Raw genomic sequence first — 14,284 nt, 5'->3', positions numbered from 1 at the left:
CAGCGAACCACAGTGAGAGCCATTATCCACCAATGGCAACAACATGGAACAGTGGTGAACCTTCCCAGGAGTGGGCGGCCGACCAAAACTACCCCAAGAGTGCAGAGTCAACTCATCCGAGAGGTCACAAAAGACCCCAGGACAACTTCTAAAGAGCTGCAGGTCTCACTTGCCTCAATTAAGGTCAGTGTTCACGACTCCACCATCAGAAAGAGTCTGGGCAAATATGGCCTGCATGGCAGATTTCCAGAACGTAAACCACTGTTAAGCAAAAAGAACATTAGGGCTCGTCTCAGTTTTGCTAAGAAACATCTCAATGATTGCCAAGAGTTTTGGGAAAATACCTCGTGGACTGATGAGACAAAAGTTGAACTTGTTGGAAGGCAAATGTCCCGTTACATCTGGCGTAGAACATCATACCAACAGTAAAACATGGTGGTGGTAGTGTGATGGTCTGGGGTTGTTTTGCTGCATCAGGAACTGGAAGGCTTGATGTGATAAATGGAACCATGAATTCTACCGTCTACCAAAACATCCTGAAGGAGAACGTCCGGCCATCTGTTCGTCAACCAAAGCTGAAGCCATCTTGGGTGCTGCTGCAGGACAATGACCCAAAACACACCAGCAAATCCACCTCTGAATGGCTGAAGAACAACAAAATGAAGACTTTGGAGTGGCCTAGTCAAAGTCCTGACCTGAATCCTGTTGAGATGCTGTGGCATGACCTTAAAAAGGCGGTTCATGCTAGAAAACCCTTAAATAAAGCTGAATTACAACAATTCTGCAAAGAGGAGTGGGAGCGCTGTAAAAGACTCGTAGCAAGTTATCGCAAACGCTTGATTGCAGTTATCGCTGCTAAGGGAGGCCCAACCAGTTATTAGGTTCAGGGGGCAATTACTTTTTCACACAGGGCAATGTAGGTTTGGATTTTGTTCTCTCCCTAAATAATAAAAACCATCATTTCAAAACTGCATTTTGTGTTTACTTGTGTTATCTTTGACTAACGGTTAAATGTGTTTGATGATCAGAAACATTTTGTGTGACAAACATGCAAAAGAATAAGAAATCAGGAAGGGGGCAGATAGTTTTTCACACCCCTGTATTTGTCTGTGTGGGATGATTTTCTTGCTTTGGTGATCGGAAACCAAACATGATTCACTTAGAAAATTCCACTGGGGTGGTGGGTTGCTGTGCTGAGCGTTGGGCGGGGGAGCCTGCTCATCAGCACCCCAGCAGAAAGGGTCAAACTCTGGTAAATGGTGATGGTTGTACCCCATGTGCAGCAGTACCGGGACCAGAGTGAATAGGGTGTATATGGGGAGCATGAGTGGGTGTCTGGTGTGCATTTTTGTAAGTCTTTGGTTGCATGTGCATGTGTGAGCATGAGGGAGGGAGTGTGTGACTGTGTTTGTGTATGACTATATATGTGTAAGGTTATGAAGTTCATTATTTTCAGCTCCACACAGCTGCCCCTGTACACAGTAACACCCGTGTACAAAACGCCAAGGTCGGGTGTTCCTCAGACTGTTTACATTCCAAGAGAAGAGCCAGAAGGAGAAGAAGAAGCTTTTCAATAATCAAAGTACTTAATTTGTGATTAAAGCTATTCGAAACAGATGTTGATCAATAATAATCAAGTGAATGATCTGTGGAATAAAGATGTCATGATTTATGTGTTTAATGAGAACAGGACTACTGCACAGACAGACTGACCCTCATCTCCATAGAAACGCATGACACATTGTTCCAACCAATCAGAGCTCTCGGCTGCCGCAGGAGAATCTGGCTTGTTGACTTAAAGTGTCCAATCCGCTTTACTAAAACTTATCAACAATTCAGAGATATAAAACAAGGCAACGCCATTTCAAGCTCAGTTCCATTTTGACTTCAATTCTATTCACCGTCATCCCAAAGAAAAGCACAGCCGGGCCAGATGTGTTTTCTTCTTTAAACTAAGAACTGTGAAGTTGGAGATTTTTGTCGTTTAACAACCAGATGACATCCTTTCAAAATAAGAGCACCTGCTGACGCTGCCGATTGGTACCGGGGTCGACCCTTCAGACGGGCTTTGACGTGCTGCGACCGCTGCTTCGACAGCTCCAGTACACATCCGAGGTCTCCAGACCTGGCATTTCCTGATCTACCTGGGAGGCCCCCTACTGGGTACGTACACGGCAAAATAGCAGCTCATGTCATCACTTTATATGCCTCGTGATATCTAGTCATAACAAAGACTACCAGATTCAATGACGTCAGCCTAAGGAGTCTGAACCAACCACACACACACACACGCACCAACACAACATCCAAATCCATTTTCATCCATCACAGAGTTAGTCCTGGTAGATTGTTAAGAATTTATAATTAAGAAATTAAAGATTCTCAAACGATCCCAACTCTCTCTCTTTTCTTGTCTCAAAGTCAATACAGAGTGTTTAAATGAACTCCCTGATGATAAAAACAACCTATTCTTCTGATTATAAAAAGTGATCTACTTACAGTGTATTAAAATACAACTCTAGATAGTTACATCACTCTATTTCGTTACATTTGGCTAGCCTAGCATGATATCTGCACAGTTTATTACACTTTGTGCCGATTTTGAGACGTATTTTGGGATTTTGTCCAGTGTGTGAGTTCAGAAAAAAAAGCAAGCATTTCCCTCATTCAGCTTCTCAGAAAGGGGGGTGCACATTCATCACCCTCTGACAGGAGGCGCTGTTTCATCAAAACACCTTAAGTGCTGACGTGTGCTGACGGCCATTTTGAGGCCTACATTTGAGGGTAAACATTTCTCCTGTTTTAATACGTTGGAACCGTCTGTTTATTGTTTGTCGCGGTGTTTGTGACACTGTGTGCATCCATTTGTGTAATCGGAGACAGAAGACTCGGTCGGAAATTTATTTCCGTTCAATAGGCGCCTGATCCACGCTGTTCCTTACCGGAATACTCGTTAGCACCTACCGTAGCTTAACTTGCTAGGTAAACGCTGTAAGTCGGGTTATTACCGTAGAGCGATACTGCATCCAGATTGCGTACGCTGTTGAAACCCTTTTAACCACGGAGCGAGATGCCCGTTGGTTGATTGGGCAATTTTAAGACCCTGGTCGCTCCACGGCGTTCGCTAGCATTAGCCGAAGAGCTAACTAGCCACTCTCGGTGAGAGGCTCGGGAACGCGTCCCGCAAAGCTTTCAAGCCGTTCCGACGCAGCGATTCTGCGTCCTTTAATCTGCTAAACCTTCCGGTACGGAGTACTTTTGGATAACGTTAGCGGCGGTTCTAATAAACGCTCCGGTGTTTAGAATCGTGACATTGCTACGGGGATCAAAGCCGGTTGTCGGACGACGCATGCGCGGCGGTCCACCATCTTAGGTAACCAGACACGTAGCTCGACCCGCCATCTTGGGTAGGTAAAAAGACAATGATATTTTTGGCATTATTGAACAATTTTGCCCAAAATATTCATTCAACAGCCAAGCTTCCCTGTAACTAATTCTTTAATAAGTCTACAGGTAAGGTTGTTTCTAAATAAACATCTAATTAGAAAACTAATCAATGAGAAAGTTAGTAAATTAAGAAAACTAATTACTATCTTGGAAAATGGACTCAGAGGTAACGATGCAATTAACATCCCAAATTCAGGCGGCGATGCAAAGCGCTCTCCTGCCAATGATGCAAAGCGCTTTCCTCCCAATGAAGACTGAGATGAAGAACATGATGAACATGATTTGCGCTCTTCAGAAAGACGGCGAGGACGTCAAACAATTCATGCGTGATTCTCAGGCGACCCGGGCAGCAGCTCCGTGTTTGCCTGAGAAGCCGCAAAATGAGACTGAAATGCTGCAGGCTGATGTTTTCACAGGTTCTGACTCACAGGAAAACAACAACACCTCAAAGGAAAGCGACAACACCTCACCGGTCGTTCCATCCGTGGCGATGTTAGGCGATGAACCCACAGATGACGACCCCAGTACCGCTACTGCTACCGCCGTAACTGAAAAAATTTTGCTTGCACCTCTGGTCGTGAGAAAGGGATCTAATAGGCCCGCAGTGGAGGTCACTGTAAATCAGAGACATCGCTGTGTCGCATTATTAGACACAGGAGCGGACATCTCGCTCATTAGCAGAGCTCTTTACAGCAGCATGTGCGAACAAAGGGGGGAGGACATCTCACCCCCCACACTAATTTCAGGCCCAAAGGATTTTGACGATTTCTATGGCGTACCTTCGTCCACGGCTGCGACGACTGAGGTCAACATCTCGATAGGAGGCATGTCCTTTAAACACCTCGTGTACATCAACGAGGAGATGAGGATGCCCATGCTCATAGGGTTGGACTGTCTCCAACGCCTTGACGCTAGAATCAGCTACGCGTCCGGACAACTGTTTGCACGTGTGAGGAAGCCAAGGCCGTACAAACCGTGGCCTGACACAGGTGGACGCCTTTCGGTGGCAAGTCTTTCGCGGGAGGACGCGATTTCGACCTCACCACCACTCTCGAAGCCACCGGGTAGACCCCCGGAACTTCTGTTACAGATTGAGAAGGTAATAGACCAAGCAGATGCTCTCACAAACGAGGTCGAGCGAGACAAGCTACGACAAATTTTGCTAAAGTACCAGGATTTTCTTTCACTTGACTCCTTGGATTGTGGTCTGACCACTATCCATGAAGTCCGGATTCCTACCAGGCCAGATGCACCGCCGTCCTTTGTGCGGCAATACAAGATTCCCCTGGCTTCCATAGAACCGGTCCAGGAAATCATTGACAGCCTCTTGGGTAACGGGGTCATTCGACCCTGCAACAGCACCTACTCGGCTCCGTTGTGGCCGGTACTGAAGCCTAATGGTAAGTGGCGACTTACCATTGACTACCGGCAACTCAACAAACAGGTCCCCTTGTCTAGGTGGCCTATGGCACGCCTGGAGCAGGAGCTTCCAAAAGTGAAAGATGCTAAGTACTTTTCCACACTTGACATTGCGTCCGGATTTTGGACGATTCCCGTCCACGAATCGGACCAACACAAACTTGCCTTCTCCTTTGCAAACCGGCAGTACACCTTCACCCGGTGTCCTTTTGGTTATTCCAACTCGCCAGCTGAGTTCAACATCTTCTTGAACATTATGACGGGCAGACAAATGACCCTACCGCTTCACCTGCTTTATCAACGACCGGTTCGGTCCGACACAGCCCCGGCTTGTACGAGCGGCCAATACTTGCAGGACCTGAGAACTCACCTGCTTGCAGCATTCTCGTTCGCACAGGCATCTCTGGAAAAGTCAGCTGAATGCAGAAAAACTTATTACGATAAGAAAGCCTCACATTCCGAACTCGATGTAGGTGATCAGGCCTGGTACTACATTTTCGCTCCCAAAACGGGTAACAAGAATGCGACCTCGGGGAAGCTGACTAAGAAACTTTTGCCCAAATGGTCGGGTCCATACCTGATTACAGATAAGATCTCTCCGGTCGTGTATCAGATCAAGATCGCCGACAAAAACAAGGCGCCCGTCTACAAATGGGTACACAGGGACCATATCAAACTGCACAAGGGTCCCACAGATTTGGCCGATACCAACAACAACAATCCACCGACTTCAAAAGGGGGGTGATAAATACGTCCCGTTGGTTCCACAGATTTCTGTCTCTGATTACACAAATTTGTTTGTTTGTGAGTGTACATGGTTGTCTTTCCTGTTATACGTCACGTGCAGACTTAAGGTGTGTTGAGACGGACGTGCTGTGGGCTCCTGGAGTCAGGTAAACGGCCAGGTAACAGTGAGTGGGTTAGGCCACATAGTACTGTTGTCCAAAAATTTTTTTTTTTAATCTTTACTAATCACAATTCCTTAGGGGTACATTAACATGAACATGATTACTAACCACTGATTTACATTTTAGTACTGATTTACATTTCTGTTTTTTATAGTACCTTTGACCAGTTGATTTTAACAGTGAATATTATATTTGTGATTATCAATTCTTTGATTTATCCCACGGGGCTATAACCAATTTTGCCCCTGTCCTGACAGCGTGTATTTACAGTGAGGATTCACTGATACCAGTTAGGGTTTCTTTCATTTTTCTGCTTCTCGCATCATCCCTTTTTGCATCTAACACAGACAGGGCTGCATCCATTTCTTCACTTCATGGGTAATTACACATAAAACTAACACATAGTACAAAAGGCACTCATAGAGTTAGGTTTTTATTATTTTTTATTTCTTTGATGACATGAAATGCACTTTTGTCGTGTCTACATTGAAGTGCCTACACTGTGCTCTCTCTCCTCTCCTGAGCTTGTGAGGATCCTGCTTCCTGGGGGTGGATCCGTGACTCGTCATCTGCATCGACTACTCCTGAGGGTGCTCCGGCTCGTTGGCCTTGGACGACTGTGGTTCCGGCATGGCTGCTGGGACACCTCAATCGTTGGGATTACTGTCAACTGCTCTTCCCTTTTTGTGGATTACGATAAGTACTCTATCAAAGTTCGATTTTTATTTGGAATATTACCCTACCTGCGGATACAACAATCGATTTTTAATTGTAATACTACCCTGTTCGTGGATACGTACAAGATTTGCTCCTGCTTTGCTTTGTTGCCCGTGAGGATATAAAGTTGCTGTTGCTTCGTTTGTGGCTTCCATGGGGAATAATTAATAACCTGCTGACTTGTGTTCTTCCTGAGGAGTATGCAAGACTGTTCTCCGGCGTGGGGTTCGTACCTCACCACAGATGGCTGTTCCCTTGGGATCGCATCATGTTCTGTTGTCAAGATTCTTCATAACTTGGGTTTGTTCAATGACCAAGTGGTCTCTTGAAGGATCACATTGACCTTGAAAAGGGGGGATATGTAAGGTTATGAAGTTAATCATTTTCAGCTCCACACAGCTGCCCCTGTACACAGTAACACCCGTGTACAAAACGCCAAGGTCGGGTGTTCCTCAGACTGTTTACATTCCAGGAGAAGAGCCAGAAGGAGAAGAAGAACGCTTTTCAATAATCAAAGTACTTAATTTGTGATTAAAGCTATTCGAAACAGATGTTGATCAATAATAATCAAGTGAATGATCTGTGGAATAAAGATGTCATGATTTATGTGTTTAATGAAAACAGGACTACTGCACAGACAGACTGACCCTCATCTCCATAGAAACACATGACACATTGTTCCAACCAATCAGAGCTTTCGGCTGCCGCAGGAGAATCTGGCTTGTTGACTTAAAGTGTCCAATCCGCTTTACTAAAACTTATCAACAATTCAGAGATATAAAACAAGGCAACGCCATTTCAAGCTCAGTTCCATTTTGACTTCAGTTCTATTCACCGTCATCCCAAAGAAAAGCACAGCCTGGCCAGATGTGTTTTCTTCTTTAAACTAAGAACTGTGAAGTTGGATATTTTCGTCGTTTAACAACCAGACGACATCCTTTCAAAATAAGAGCACCTGCTGACGCTGCCGATCGGTACCGAGGTCGACCCTTCAGACGGGCTTTGACGTGCTGCGACCGCTGCTCCGACAGCTCCAGTACACATCCGAGGTCTCCAGACCTGGCATTTCCTGATCTACCTGGGAGGCCCCCCACTGGGTACGTACACGGCAAAATAGCAGCTCATGTCATCACTTTATAAGCCTCGTGATATCTAGTCATAACAAAGACTACCAGATTCAATGACGTCAGCCTAAGGAGTCTGAACCAACCACACACACACACACGCACCAACACAACATCCAAATCCATTTTCATCCATCACAGAGTTAGTCCTGGTAGATTGTTAAGAATTTATAATTAAGAAATTAAAGATTCTCAAACAATCCCAACTCTCTCTCTTTTCTTGTCTCAAAGTCAATACAGAGTGTTTAATTAAACTCCCTGATGATAAAAACAGCCTATTCTTCTGATTATAACAAGTGATCTACTTACAGTGTATTAAAATACAACTCTAGATAGTTACATCACTCTATTTCGTTACATATGTCAGGTGGGGCCTTTAACTCATCCCCTCTCCTGGGACTTCTTTTGATGATATAGATCTTCGTCTCCCCTCCCCCTGCCACACCTGGTGTGGGGTGTGGTGCCTTGGTCTGCCTGAGTGTTCGTGGCTCCCGGGTCAGGGGATTTAAGATTCTTTGCGTCTGCCTGATCAAGCCTGGTGGGATCTGGGTCCCTGGGCACTGCTGGGTCCCCGGCGGGGGTGGTTGGTCCTGGGTCACTGGGTTCTGGGCTCGGCCGGCTAGGGGGTGGGAGGCTGCGGGTGGGCCTGTGGGCTTGCCGCTGATATCTCCCAGGACCCACCGGGGCAAACCTCTGCGCCTCTTGAAGGGGGCGGGGGCTTTTCTGGTCGCAGTCTCCCTGGGGTGCCTGTGCTCTGGGGCAGCTCCTGGATCTCTAGGACTTGGAGCTCCCTCCATCTCCTACACATCTTTGGGGGGCGGATCTGTGGCCCCTCACACTCTGTATTGGACGCTCCTATAGAGAAACCTTACACATATAAGCGTGTGTACACACACAGGTGCTCACATGGTGCTCTCATAAGTATGGACTTGGGCATGTTCAACACATGTCTTAAGGCTGTGGTTGGCACTTAATGCACTGTGATTTATTATCGTGATCGTTCAGTAAAACAATGTTGATTTTGTATTTCCTCATTAAGTTGACGCAATGATAGCTTGCTCCTGATGTACAATTGTGTGTCTCTTTTCTGCAGGTCTAGAAGCAGACCCCTGTTCATCATTGATTGTTTATTTTTGTGGAACCCCCCTCACCTTTGTCTCTTTCACCTCTGTCTCCGTGTCTGGTCGGAATTACAAAGCATTCAAAAACAATAACAGTAAAGTTTTAAGTATCAGGCGTGACATTAAAAGCAGACGCTTTGATGCTCCACCTGAGAGTAAATCTGTAAGGCTTGTCACCAGCATTCAGACATCAATTCTGCTTGCTTCACAGCCAGACAGGACAGGGGGAAAACAAAAAACAAAAAGAAGAAAAAAAAAAGATAATTCTACTGGACTTTAATTCAGAATAATTGTCACAATTGTAACATCAGAGAGGGAGAAGGCCACACTGAGCTCATTTGACATGTGTTTAAAATTTGGTGAAACACTAAATTAATTTTATTTTGAATGAATGAATGATCAAGAAAGACTTATAATATTGTGTCAACATTTAGTTTTAATTTTACCAAATACCTTCAGATTAAATCACTCATTTATACTTGTTGAAATATACTTTGCAAAAAAAATTAAAAAAAGAAGAGGAGAAAAGTTCTAATTTAAAAACCATGTTTACAGGGACTAACTTTCTACGTTTTGCTGATTTCCATCAGATCAACAGGTTTTACACCTGACAGTAAATTTGTGTGGCTGGAGGAGGTTGAGAAACATTTGTTGGTGCTTCTGATTCATTAGAATCTCTTACAGTTTCCTCAAGTCTCACTCAGTGTCCTTTTGAGTCTTTAAAAATGTGAGAATCCTTAAAAGGCAGGCCCTTACCTTTAATTCAAGCATGATGACAGTAAACAGAGGTTTCTGTTAGATCCCATGACCCATACGCCAAAGAGATGCAAAAGGTGCAAATAAAAGCTCCAAGCTGCAAATGTCTCATGATACTTCTGAGAGTACTTTCCTTTCTGTTCTTTGACAAACACAAACGGGTTTCACATATTTTTCTGTTTTCTAGAAAACTCAACGTCAGGACTGAGCAACAATAAAAACGTCCTTCATGCTGGATCTGCGTTCAGTAAAGACAAGTTTATTCATTAGAAGTAATGTAGAGATATGAGTGATGTCCCGGTTAAAACGATTCAGTGTGAGCAGCTCACACACTTTGCTCCATGGCTTCTAGCACTGAAGGTGATCCGTCCATCCATCCATCCATCCATCCATCCACCCACCCACTTATCCGGAGTGGGGTCATGGGGGCAGTAGCCTAAGGCGAGAGGCCCAGACTTCCCTCTCCCCAGCCACTTGGGCCAGCTCCTCCGGGGGAATCCCAAGGCGTTCCCTGGCCAGGTGAGAGACATAGTCCCTCCACCGTGTCCTGGGTCTACCTTTAGGTCTCCTCCCGGTTGGACGTGCCTGGAAAACCTCACCAGGGAGGCGTCCAGGAGGCATCCTAACCAGATGCCTGAGCCACCTCAACTGGCTCCTCTCGATGTGTAGGAGCAGCAGGACTACTCCAAGCCCCACCCGGATGGCCGAGCTTCTCACTCTATCTCTAAGGGAGAGCCCAGCCACTATTTGGAGAAAACTCATTTAGGCCGCTTGTATCCGCGATCTCGTCACTACCCAGAACTCATGACCATAGGTGAGGGTAGGAACGTAGATCAACTGGTAAATCGAGAGCGTCGCCTTCTGACTCAGCTCTCTCTTCACCATGACAGACCGGTACAACGCCCGCATCACTGCAGATGAAGCACCAATCCGCCTATCGATCTCACGCCCCAGTTTTCCCTCACTCGTGAACAAGACCCCGAGATACTTAAAACTCCTCCACTTGGGGCAGGACCTCATCCCTGACCCGGAGAAGGCGTTCTACCCTTTTCCGAATTAAGACCATGGTCTCAGATTTAGAGGAGCTGATTCTCATCCCAGCTGCTTCACACTCGGCTGCGAACCACTCCAGCGAGAGCTGAAGATCACGTTCTGATGAAGCCAACAGGACCACATCATCTGCAAAAAGCAGAGACCTGATCTTCAGGCCACCAAAACGGATGCCCTCCACACCTTGGCTGCGCCTAGAAGTCCTGTCCTTAAAGGTTATGAACAGAATCTGTGACAATGGGCAGCCTTGGTGGAGTCCAACTCTCACTGGGAACGAGCCTGACTTACTGCCGACAATGCGGACCAAGCTCTGACACCGGTCATTCAGGGACCTAACAGCCCGTATCAGAGGGCCTGGTACCACATACTCCTGGAATACCCCTGACAGGGCCCCCCGAAGGACACGGTCAAACGCCTTCTCCAAATCCACGAAACACGTGTGGACTGGTTGGGCAAATTCCCACGCACCCTCCAGGATCCCCCTAAGGGTATAGAGCTGGTCCAGTGTTCCACGGCCAGGACGAAAACCACATTGCTCCTCCTGAATCTGAGGTTCAACAATCTGACCCTCCTCTCCAGAACCCCTGAATAGACCTTACCAGGAAGGCTCAGGAGTGGGATCCCCCTGTAGTTGGAACACACCCTGTGGTCCCCTTTTTAAATAAGGGGACCACCACCCCGGTCTGCCAGTCCAATGGGACTGCCCCCGATGTCCACGCGATATTGCAGAGCCGCGTCAGCCAACACAGCCCCACAACATCCAGAGCCTTAAAGAACTCCCGGCGGATCTCATCCACCCCTGGAGCCTTGCCACAGAGGAGCTTTTTAACCACCTCAGTGACCTCAGCACCAGAGATTTGAGAGGGCAACCTAAAGTCCCCAGACTCTGCTTCCTCACTGGAAGACGTGTCAGTGGGATTGAGGAGGTCTTTGAAGTATTCTGCCCACTGATCCACAACGTCCTGAGTAGAGGTCAGCAGCACACCGTCCCCACTATAGATAGTGTTGGTAGCGCAATTCACTGGGGTAAACCCCAACGTACAGGCAACAAGATGGGGGGAAACTAGTATGCCTCTCAGTGGGAGCAACTCCAGAGTAGTAGAAAGTCCAACCTCTCTCAAGGAAACTGGTTCCAGAGCCAGAGCCATGTGTTGAGGTGAGTCCGACTACAGGGAGTGCAGAATTATTAGACAAATGAGTATTTTGTCCACAACATCCTCTTCATCCCCTGCCTGATCGGACCAGTGACAACATGTTTAGCCGCATGCTGTCCTTCAACCGCTGGCTGTCTAGGTGGTGTCCTGAAAACAACGTGGGCTACATTGATAATTGTAAAACTTTTGGGGAAAACCTGGTCTGATGCGGAGAGACGGCACCCATCCCTCTTTGGATGGAGCAGCTCTTCTTTCTAGGAACATGGCCAGTTTTATTAGTCCTCCATGACAACCCAGGGTCCAGACCAGGAAGCAGAGTCGTAGTTTAACCCACCCCTCTGCAGCTTCTGTACTGTTACCCACCCACTACCCCATAGAGACAGTGTCCTGCCCACGGCCAAAATCACACAGATAAAATATCAGGCTTAATAAAGCAAATCATGGAAATCTCATAAATATTAGAACAAACTCAACTGAGCAGAAAACTAGAAAAATTAAATGTGGGTTGTTGAACATTAGATCCATTTTTTCTAAGACTTTGTTAGTTAATGAGTTGATTTGTGATAATCAGATCTCTTTGCTCTCTCTCACAGAATCCTGGCTGCAGCAAGAGGACTATGTTAGCTTAAACGAGTCGACTCCTTCAAATTATTTAAATCATCATATTGCTCGAAGTACAGGGCGAGGAGGAGGAGTAGCAACCATTTTTCATTCGGACTTATTAATCAGTCCCTTACAGATTAATAGTTACAGTTCGTTCGAACATCTTATTCTTAGTTTTCCTAATCCAGATTGCAAAACTGTAAAACCACTCTTGTTTGTAGTTTTATATCGTCCACCAGGCCCTTACTCTGAGTTTTTAGATCAGATCTCTGATTTTTTATCTGATTTGGTGCTAAATACTGATAAGGTCATTGTAGTGGGGGATTTTAATATTCATGTGGACATTGAAAATGATTGCCTCAATGTAGCCTTTAGTAATATCTTAGACTCAATTGGTTTCACTCAAAGAATACATAGCTCCACCCACTCCTGCCATCATACATTGGACCTTGTGCTGACTTATGGCATTGAGTGTGAGGAAATAACGATCCTTCCACATAATCCAGTCCTCTCGGACCACTTTCTGATAACCTTTGAGTTTTTTATAACTGAGTTCTCGAGACATGAAAGTAAATTTCACTATAGTCGGTCTCTATCTGACAATGCTGTTGCATCTTTTAAATCAACTGTTCCATCTTTACTGTCCTCAGCATCTCAGAGGAACGTAACAGAGGGCAATATTCTCAGTTCTAACCCCTCACAAATTGATGCCTTAGTTCATCATGTTAATTCCTCTTTACGTGTGGCATTAGATGATGTTGCCCCTTTAAAAAAGAAGGTAATTAGGGACAGGAAGTTGGCTCCCTGGTTTAATTCTCATTTACGAGCCTTAAAACAAAACTCTAGGAAATTGGAGAGAACATGGTGCTCTACGCACCATGAGGAGGCCTGCCTATCCTGGAAAAATAGTCTTGTGCTTTATAAAAATAAGCTTCGACAAACTAGAACTGCTTATTTCTCAGCATTAATTGAGGAGAATAAGCATATTCCTAAATTTCTTTTCAGTACAGTTGCTAAACTTACACAGAATCATAGCTCTGAGCCATCTATTCCCTTAGCCCTCAGCAGCAATGACTTCATGGGATTTTTTACAAGTAAAATTAATTCTATTAGAAACAAAATCTTTAGCATCCTCCTTAATGCGATTTCTTCTTCCTCAGTAAGTGAGGCAGCATCAGAGGTGACTGTAGAACCTCATCTGTGCTTGACCCGTTTTGATCCAGTTGAGCTTTCAGAGTTATCAAAATTATTAGCTTCATCTAAACCTTCAACTTGCATTCTGGATCCAATCCCAACCAAATTATTTAAAGATGCATTTCCTTTGGTTACTGCCCCCATTCTAAATATAATCAATCTATCCTTAGTAAATGGATATGGACCACAAGATTTTAAGGTTGCTGTAATCAAACCTTCACTTAATAAGCCTTCTCTGGATCCAGATGACCAAATGAATTATAGACCAACATCTAACCTTCCATTTTTATCCAAAATCCTGGAGAAAATAGTGGCCATCCAAGTATGTGAGCATTTAAACACTAATGCTCTGTTTGAGGAATTTCAGTCTGGTTTTAGAGAGTATCACAGCACTGAAACTGCATTAGTGAGAGTTACAAATGATATTCTCATGGCCTCAGATAAGAATCTTGTGTCTGTTCTAGTCTTGTTAGATCTCAGTGCTGCCTTTGACACAGTTGATCACAATGTTCTTTTAGAAAGACTTGAACATGTTGTAGGGATCAAAGGAGCAGCGCTAGGCTGGTTTAAATCCTACCTGTCTGACAGATTTCATTTTGTAAATGTACATGACAAATCGTCTTCATACTCCAGAGTTACTTGTGGAGTACCACAGGGTTCAGTGCTTGGACCAATTGGTAAAATCATTAGACAGCATGGGACAAACTTCCACTGTTATGCTGACGATACTCAGCTATATTTATCCATTAACCCTGATGAACCTAATCGGTTGGGTAGATTACAGGCTTGTC

Source organism: Nothobranchius furzeri, chromosome 8 (assembly GCF_043380555.1).
Source record: "Nothobranchius furzeri strain GRZ-AD chromosome 8, NfurGRZ-RIMD1, whole genome shotgun sequence".
NCBI lineage: Eukaryota > Metazoa > Chordata > Actinopteri > Cyprinodontiformes > Nothobranchiidae > Nothobranchius > Nothobranchius furzeri.
The sequence above is the reverse complement of the archived record's forward strand: the minus strand, read 5'-3'. Positions refer to the sequence as shown.